Source organism: Eptesicus fuscus, chromosome 12, assembly GCF_027574615.1.
Source record: "Eptesicus fuscus isolate TK198812 chromosome 12, DD_ASM_mEF_20220401, whole genome shotgun sequence".
NCBI classification, from domain to species: Eukaryota; Metazoa; Chordata; class Mammalia; order Chiroptera; family Vespertilionidae; genus Eptesicus; species Eptesicus fuscus.
Window position 1 is genome coordinate 42,123,240 of NC_072484.1, and position 9,893 is coordinate 42,133,132.

A 9,893-nucleotide genomic window follows, 5' to 3' on the forward strand; every position below is an offset into this window, starting at 1 on the left:
TATTTTTTCTCTTCAGTTTTTCAAATATATAGCAAAACAATCCAATAATCATTGAAGGGAGGAATGATCATTTAAGTTGGATAGTGTCATTTATCTTTTAATTTCATTGGAGAGATATTAATATTAGTCATAAAAGATTTATAATTTCAACACACATACATGCCATCACAGAATTAAAAATCATTATACCTTATAAAGGGTTCCCTTTCGTTTAATGTGTCCTAGTCAAATTTTCATCTAATGAAATATGCTTTTATTAAATACAGCAGCCACCACTTACCTTTAAATATTTTATGGATGAAACTAAGTTCAGTACTGATCCAAGGCTGCTGGCATCAAAGCTTTCACTTTGAATTATTGCCTCAAGGTACTGCATTTCTAAAATGCACCACCAATTATTCTAGATTTACCATATTCTGTCTTTAATTTCATATATACCATCTTTTGGGGGAAAAATTGATTCATTTTTTTTTTTGAGATGAGATACAAGAACAGCATCATTCTTGAGGTTCCACCTCAAAAAAGAAAAAAAAGGTGTTTGTACATAGCAGCTAGTTTTGATGCCACCTGGTTTTGTTAGGCTAGCCTTCACACAAAGAGCATGCATATACAGCCACAGCTCACGCATCTGTTTTGAAGTTGATTGAGAACTGCTGCTTATTCAAGTCACAGATGCCCCCATGTTACGCAAGGAGACAGTTGAATTGAATGTCCACCATGAGAAAAGGAAAATAAATGATGAAACAAATGCAGCAAATCTAGGCAGTTGGCATTCAGAACATGCAAAAAAGCTAACCCTCATGATTGTCATTATAAAGGTTTTTCTTTCTTAAAAAAAAAATTTCTTTGCATATTTTAAAATGTAATGGTCCTAGAGAATCATGAAGTGCCTTTTTGTTTTTGCTGCTGACCTCTAGTGACCTCTCATTGTTTTTGGCATTGCTTGGAGTACGTAGAAAGGCTTTTGTTTTCATCTAAAAGCTTTTTATGTTCCTGTACCAGACGAGATGCATTTTGCTGGTCCTTTTCATCCTGGTCCAGTTCTGCAACTAGTTCTTGCTTTCTCTGTAATAACAATGCAATTTCTGTTTGAACTTTCATATATTCTTGTGCCATTTTACAATGCTGTTCCAACACTGCCATAGATTCTTTGGAGTTTGGGCATGGCGCTAGAGGCTAGTGATCCAGTGTAAGATAAGCCATTCGGATGAAGTTATCTGATCCATTGGTATCTGTGCAATCATCAGGAGTCCATGGATGACTTTGACCTGACTTTTCTGTGGTTGGTCCTGAGGTAGTAGTGATCATTCTATGCTAGGACTGGATGACCTACTGCTCACCTGACGAGGTTCTGTTCCAGTAACAATCAAGTCGTGGATGGATCTACATCTTGGCTGTCCATTGCCTGATATGACGATCTCAGGGACATCCAGAATGTTGCCAAATGAAGCAGTTTTATGATGGCCCCGTTTAGGCTTGGAACAGGCTGCGGTTGCAGCAATCCTGGCTTCTATTTCAGACATGTCAGCACTCATCCTCTTGCCCTCAGAGGTTGGGGGCAAGCTCTCTACACTGTTCCCATGGGAAGCTAAACGGCCAGATTCACTCTGTTGCTTTGCCTGATTTTTCAATAATTGTGATTCTAAGCGTTTAATAGTATCATTTGTGGAAGGAACTTGCTCCACATTAGTGTCACTTTTATTACTGGTATTTGTAGAAGCAATGTCCGTGAATGAGCCTGTACTGGTGGCCGAGTTACTCTGTCCCTCATCGGAGTACAGACAGGGATACCGCAGGGGCTCATCTGCTCCTGCAAAGTACCGCATCAAGTGAGCCAGTATTTTCACCGTCTCCTCCATTGAAGGGCATAGAGAAGGATCTTTAGACCAACAGCGAGTCATCAGGCTCTTAACAGGCTTAGGTAAATTTTTGATCAGTGGTGGTCGAGTACCGTTGGGAATAGCCCACATGCTAACGGAAAGCTGGGCCATCAATCTCATCAAAGGGTTTCCGACGCATTATCACTTCCCAAAGGATAATAGCCCCGCTGAAGACGTCCCCTTTTTTATTGTAATTGCTACCTTCAAAGACTTCAGGTACCATCCAGGCAGCACTCCCCTTATTATTGGTCATGTGTCTGAATGTCACAGGCTGTACCAAAATCACAGATTTTTAAAACTGTCCCCCCTGCGACCAGCAGCAAGTTTGGTGGTTTCAGGTCCCTGTGAATGAGAGCTTTGGGCTGCATGCTGTGAAGATAAGCCACTCCTTGGGAACACTGTAAACACCAACTCATGGCATGGGCAGCAGTGTAATATGGCAATGGTTCAGCACCAGGAAGCACATTGTATAAAGAGCCCCCTTCAGCATATTCCAGCATAAGACACACTGGATTCAAACAGGCTCCATAGAGCTTTACAATATTTGGATGGTTCACACGGGATAATTGCTGAAGCTCTACAATAAAAGCTTTCCTCTCAAACTCACTTTCTATTTGTTTAATAGCAACATCTTTTGCTCTCCACTTAGCTTTGCAAACTACTCCAAAGGCTCCTCTTGCAACAACCTCTTCCACCTCGATCTCCTTATAGTCAATTTCTTCAAAGTTGAGGACTTGGGAGGGGGTTTCCGATCATGTCACTGGCCGAAGAGGAGAAGGAGGAGGAAGTGGGGGAGACTGTAGATGTGATCTCTCAAGGAGCACGAGGTGCAGGGAGGAGCAAGACCCGAGCATACCTGCTGGAAGCTACCCATTGGTTACACTATCAGGAAAGTATAAATAAGGATCCCAGAAGGCTAATGGACCTTGATCTTTGGCAAGGGCCAAAGCTATGCACTGATTGTTTAGTTGAGACAATGGTGGTTCAAGCAATTTCCTGACCTAATAGTCTCAAAGTAAATCTTTACTAATATTTACTGACCTTTAAGATAGTCTGTCTGCTACCGGAATTGCCTGCCTGACTAAGGGCAATATGTGTATCTAAAATTGAATAAAAAGCTGGCAGGGCCTGGGCACCAGTGAAGCCCTCCCACTAGAGTTGGGCTCTCCACCTGGCCCCCTGTTTCCAAATTCATATTTCTTTTTTTTTTATTGATTTTTTACAGAGAGTTAGAGAGAGGGATAGAGAGTTAGAAACATCGATGATAGAGGAACATCGATCAGCTGCCTCTTGCACAACCCCTACTGGGGATGTGCCCGCAACCAAGGTACATGCCCTTGACCGGAATCGAACCTGGGACCTTTCAGTCCGCAGGCTGACGCTCTATCCACTGAGCCAAACCGGTTTCTTCCCAAATTCATATTTCTTGTTTAGTTTCTTCATTTGTGCATGGCCCTTCTCCAGGTCCCGAACCCAAGCCACAGTGGCTATCACACCAACCTGCCTCCAGATGGTCCTTCATCCTGGAGCCACAGCGATCTGTGGAGGGGACAGGGGCAGCAGTCACAACTGAGTCCCCGCTCCAGCTCCGCTCTCAGTTATCTTTTAATGCAAAATAAACATATCCAGTGGCTTAAAACAACAGCCATTTAATTATTTCTCAAGACTATGTTGTCTGGCTCAGGACCAAACCAGACAGAGTCTGACCTGCATTACCACCATTTGTCCACCATCCAGAACTGAAATGTCAGTGCTGACATGTACACATAAGGAACTGTTGGACATTGAAATTGGGTCTCAAAAGAACTGTTGGCCCAGAAAGAAACTCACTACACACTGATTCATTTGCCTGTCACCATAACCATTATTGCTTGTCTCATTTTCGGTTCTTATAAGTGTATTTCTAATAGCACATGATCTCACTCATCTAGGGGAAATAATGAACAACGTGGACTGATGAACAAGAACAGACCCAGAAACAAGGAGGCATGGATCAGACTGTCGGGCCTCTGGGGGAGGGTAGGGAAGGGTGGGGGTAAAGGGGGAGATCAACCAAAGGACTTGTGTGCAAGCATACGAGCCTAACCAGTGGTTAAGGACAACAGGGGGGTGGGGGCATGTGTGGGGAGAGGTGTGGGATGGTAATGGGGGGACGAGGACAAATATGTGAATCCTTAATCAATAAAGAAATTAAAAAAAAAAAAAAGACTATGTTGTCTGGGCTCCACTGGGTTTCTCTTTTTCTTCCCATGCCATTGATCGGCACTGGAGTCCTCTCAGGGCCCTCTGGGGATGGACTCTCACGGTGGGTCCCTCACACGAGTGCTCATTGGTGCTGGCTGTTGACTGCTCATTGGTGCTTGCTTCTTCCCCTGTGGCTTCTCTCGGGGACCTGGCTTTGTCATAACATAATGACTATATTCCAGGTGATATAAATGGAAGGTGCCCGTCTTCTGAAGGCCAAGGCTGAGAAGGTCACTTCCACTGCATCCCATTGGTACCCAATTACAATGAAGGGCTCTTTAAAGGGGAGGTGAAATCAACTCTACCTCTCAACCTGAGAGTAGCACATATTTACAAGTAAGAAAGGAATTGATGGTGGCTATTTTTAGAGACTACCTACCATAGACCCCAGTACAGTAGAACCCTCAGTTTCATACTATCTGCTCTTTGGCTCTATTCAAAACCTTGGTGGTACTGCTGTTATTTATGGAAACTGATGGGTTAGACTGACCATTCTTCTATGGCAGAAGTTAGTAAATCAGAATCTGTGAAGCTTCTGCATATGTAAGCAAAGTTTTGTACAGCTGTGATTTTTATTTGGGAGAAAAAAGCAGTAGTGCTTAGCAGTAAATTATTTAGGCTCGTGAGTCTCATACGTTCCTTCAAATCTAGGCTCTGCCATTTACCAATTCGTTATGTCATTTTGGATGGCTTATTTAACCTTGCTAAGCTCAGTTATGAAATTAACATATATTTCATAGGTTGTTGTGAGGTGTAAATGATGAGCTCTTCACACAGGGCATGTCACATAGTAAGGACTCCGTAAATACTGGATTATTGTTATCAGGGTTATTCTAAATAGCTCAGTGAGTACCCAAAGGAGTGAAACTCGGGCCTTAAATTCTTTGAGCTCAAATGTAATATTACATGAGATCATCAGAAATCTACATTCTTGGACTAAATTACTGAAGTCTGACTGAAGTACTTCCTTTTTTTTTTTTATTCTCACCTGAAGATATGTTTTTTATTGAATTTATAGAGAGAGAGAGTAAGAGAGAGAACAAAGGGAAGAGAGAGAGAGAGAGAGAGAGAGAGAGAGAGAGAGAGATTGATGTGTGAGAGAAACATCGATTGGTCGCCTCCCATACTTGTCCCTACTGTGGATTAAATCCACAACCTGAGTATGTGCCCTGACCAGGAATCAAACCTATAATCTTTTGGCACAGCGGATGACACTCCAACCAACTGTGCCACCCGGCCAATTCGGCTCAGTTGTCTATTAATCAATTTCTTTTCTAAGTCTATTAAACACCTCACAGAGTGCCCATTCACTTAATCTGGCAACAGCTTCCAAGAAGAACCATTATTTACAGTATACATTATTAATTGCAGATAAATACTATATCTAGTGGGCTTCTTAAGTTTGTCATGTTTATTGCACAAGAACAACCCTAATTGACAAAATATGTGGTATATTCACAGATATTAAATAGGGATCCATTCCACATGTAATGTGAACAATAAATCCTAAAATCAGAGGCAGGAGAGCTAAGGACTTCAGTTACAATGAAATGAAAACTCCTGGCTTCATGCTCATATTCTACAGTTTGCTCTATTAATTGTACAGGATTATTGGGGATGATGTGTGTGTGTGTTTATAGGCAAATTGGCCTTATTGATGATTTCCCCTCCAATGTTTACATAATTATAGTGAATTGTGTCTTTTTAATCATAAATGCCACCTATAGCAAAGTATTCCCTCTAACTATTCATAATATGATTTTCTTCTTTTTGTCCATTCAATAGAAAGATGAAAGTGCTATTTCTTAAAGAAGGCATAGAATGTGCAAAAATGTATCTTACTGCTCTGAAAGGAAGCAATTTTTTCATTTGTGGCACATTAAAATTTAATGAGAAAAATTTGATACGATTTCAAAGAAGAAGTATATCGATTCTCCAAACCTTCAGCTTTTTATTAGCACTTTTATAATTGCTGTTAGGAAAGCAATTTAGCTCGTCGAAGTACAGTGAGCTAATGCCCCTTGTTAGCTGAAAGGTGTAGGCATGGAGTCGGGTGGTGACTGTAAATTAGTTTAGGCAGGTCTCAGCTAGCAGTCCGGGCTGAGTTCAAGACTCTGCATCTCACTAGCCTGTTCGTTCACAGGGAAGCCAGGTTCAAGGGGAGGCGCGTTGGCATACTTGGGAGATGTATCTAAAGTGCACAGGGCTTGTGATTTTGCACTCAATCAGCATGTAGGGGGAAAGCCCTGTGCACTTTAGATACATCTCCCAAGTATGCCAACGCGCCTCCCCTTGAACCTGGCTTTCCTGTGAATGAACAGGCTAGTGAGATGCAGAGGGAGACTTTTATGTTCTTATTTACTAATATCAATTTTCTAATTTTTTTATTTATTTATATATATATGTATTTATATATATATATGAAGGGGGGAGGAGAGAAACATCAATTTGTTGTTCCACTAGTTTGTGCATTCATTGGTTTATTCTTGTATGTGCCCTGACCAGGGATCTAACCTGAAACCTTGGTATGCTCTAACCAACTGAGCTACCCAGCCAGGTAATTTATCTAAAGAACATTTACTTATGTATGATCCAGACTCACTTAAAAAATTATTTGACTGCAAATACAGCTTATACTCAGTTGCAGCTATTATATGCTAAGCTTTTCTCTTTGGCTGTTTTGAACACAATACTTTGCCTTAAATTATATTGTTTTACTTCCTCCAGCTAAAAATTCAGAATATTTTTTTCTATTTAAAAAACAGACTAATTTTAATGACCAAATGAAAAGTAGCTAGTAGAAATATAAACACATATGTCATTCGCTATTGCTATTTAAACTCTGAACATTGTGAAACATTTAAACAAAATAAGCTCCGAGTCTTCCTATTATGGTTCTCTCCTTCAAAACAGGGACTCTCAATGATAACTCTTTGTTCTTTTTGGAATTTATTTATTTATTTAAAATTTATTTTTGATACAATTATAGATATCCCCATTTGCTCACCTCCACAGACCCCCGCCCCATCACCACTCTGTGGTCTGTGTCCATAGGTAATGCATATATGTTCTTTGGCTAATCTCTTCATCTTCTTTCATCCAGTCACCCCCCAACTTCCCTTTGACAATGATCAGTCAGTTTCACATATCCATTTCTCTGATTCTATTTTGTTATTATAACTCTTTATATTTTATACAGTTTCTAGAGAAAACATCCTTACTTATAATAGATTCTCCTCAAATATTTGCTGAGGCAAAGTTCCTTTTGCACTGGTATTTCTACTATAAATTTGTAATTTTATTTTTATGGTTTTATATACAATTTTAGCACAAATCCCAAAGATTTGATAAGTAAATAATTTGGACATGCATATAATGGGGCAGTATAAACACTGAGTCTGAAAGCAAATGAGCCAACCCTAGCTCTGCCTCTTACTAGCTTTATGAACTAAAAATCTTCTTGATGTTTCTTAATTTCTTTTATTCATGTAGGGATAATAACACATACATGCATTGCAAGGTAAAGATTGCAGGGCTATTTAAAGAGACAACCACAGGCCCTGTCCAGTGTGGCTCAGTTGGTTGGAGTATTGTCCCATACACTGAAAGGTGGTGGGTTTGATTCCTGGTCAGGGCACATACCCAGGTTGCAGGTTTGATCCACACTTGGAGCACTTATGGGAGGCAACTCATGGATGTTTTTATCTCTCTCCCTTTCTCTCTCTAATGTCAATTAAAAAAAAACACATCCTCAGGTGAGGATTACAAGAAAGAGAGGGAGAGAGGGAGGGAGAAGAGAGAGAGAGAGAGAGAGAGATAGAGAGAGAGAGAGAGAGAGAGAGAGAGAGAGAGGTTAGCGCAGTATCTGAAAAATAAGAGCCATTATAAATCCTTTTCATTTTGCACTTGCAGTTTCTCTCTCCCACCACTAGGAGGAAGAAGCGCATTTGTTGTAGTCTCAAGATCAAGTACAAGGATGTTTATTTCTAAAAGCTAAATGAATTTTCCTAGGCAGTCTTTTGTCATTTTGGTTATTAAAATCTTCAGACATCTCCTTGGTACAGTATTCACATTTCTTTATTAAAAGTAAATTGTTTTCTTCCCATCACCTGGCAAGAAGTGAAAGTCATATTCACTTTTTAAATAAGAGACAGTACCACACAAGACAATAATAAATGAAAACAAAAGCTGACAAAAACACATGTTTTATTGGCTTATCTCTAAATATTTCTGTCACACACTTTTTATTTTAGTTTCATGAATTATTTTAAAAATGGAAGATTTACTGTGAATTAGATATTGTACAGAGAAGCTAAAATACCAGTAGAGTTCATGGGGCTGTGACTACACTTTGTTGTTGTTTTCATAGCTGAATGCACCTTTTTGGGAGGAACATTGGTCCCATCATAGAAACTAAACTTGGGAAGAGCACACATGGGAATAGTTTTGTTGTCATAATGCATACCCTTCACCTTTCACTCAGCATTTCTTTGACGCAGATGGCAAGGTGAGCTGGTGGACAGAGCTTAACCTGGAGAACCTCCTCCTCGGGGCATTGCCTCCACACATGGCCCAAATCCAAGGACACACTGGGGTGCAGCTGTGGGATTCAAATAAGGAGCGGTGACCTCCCCCACCAGTCTACTGGTGTCCATTGTCACTGCCAATGTAACCTTTGAAACACCCATCACTGTTAATGTTAAAATGAGAAAAGAAATTCTATATAAATGAACAAACCACAACATTACTCATTTGCATGTGTCCTTTATTCTATATAACAAGAAACATCAAGTATTTAAATAAAATAACCAGGGCCCAAGGGTCCCCGTGCTGGTTAATTCTGTGTGTCAAATATTTAGTTAATATTTAGTCAAATACTCTGGGTATACGTATCAGGGTGTTTCTGGAAGAGATTAGCATTTGAATGGGTAGCTCAAATAAAGCAGATTGACCCCTGTTGACCAAAATTAATTTAGACTGTAATAAAGAATAAAAAGCATGCATTTGAGCAAAAGAAGCTGCAGCCTGGGAAACACAGATTCAGCTGGCAACCTAAATTGTGCTCCAAGAGAACAAAGAAAGCTGGAACTTATAGAGGCAGAAACCACAGGCTGCAACACGGTGTGATGGCGAATTCAAGGATGATTGGTTAAATCTGGATGCTCAATCTCAGAGGTAAACCTCGGGCATGGAAACAAGGCGTGCAAGTTCCACGATGGACTTTATAGGAAGCACAAAATCCAGACCTCGAGTGGGGGTGAGCCGTGGGTAAGTGACTTTCCTAATTACTTCCTGACTCCATTTAGGGGCCCCTGATTTAATGACTCCATTGGTGACATGTCAGGCTCCCACCACCCTACTATGTATCAGCCTCATCCAATCTATTCAATTAGTTGAAACCCGAATTGAACAAAAAGGCTGAGTAAGGGGCAACTCCTCTTGCCTGACTGCCGTGAGCTGGGGCATCAGCTTTGCCTGCCTTTGGACACACACGGAGACATCAGCTCTGCAAGGGTTGGGAGCCTGCTGGCTTTCAGACTGGAAAATACACCATCTGCCTGTTGCGGGAGGTTGTCCAGAGCACATGGCTGCCATTTGACCCCAGAGCTGAGCCCAGGCAATAGGAGGCCCTCACTCACGCTGTGTCCTTGGAATGTACATCGTGCCCACGGTTCCCACAGTGGGAGTCATTTTCAAGGACGCAGCCTTGAGAGGATCCTGTGTTGTTGAGACCAAATAGACTGAACATGTGACTGAACCCAGTTAAGG

General features: G+C 40.9%; 1 pseudogene; it reads right to left on the reverse strand.

The window, feature by feature from the left end:
* Positions 1-879: 879 nt before the first annotated feature.
* LOC103293387 (mitogen-activated protein kinase kinase kinase 7-like) lies at positions 880-3,402 on the reverse strand (annotated as a pseudogene).
* Positions 3,403-9,893: the final 6,491 nt, after the last annotated feature.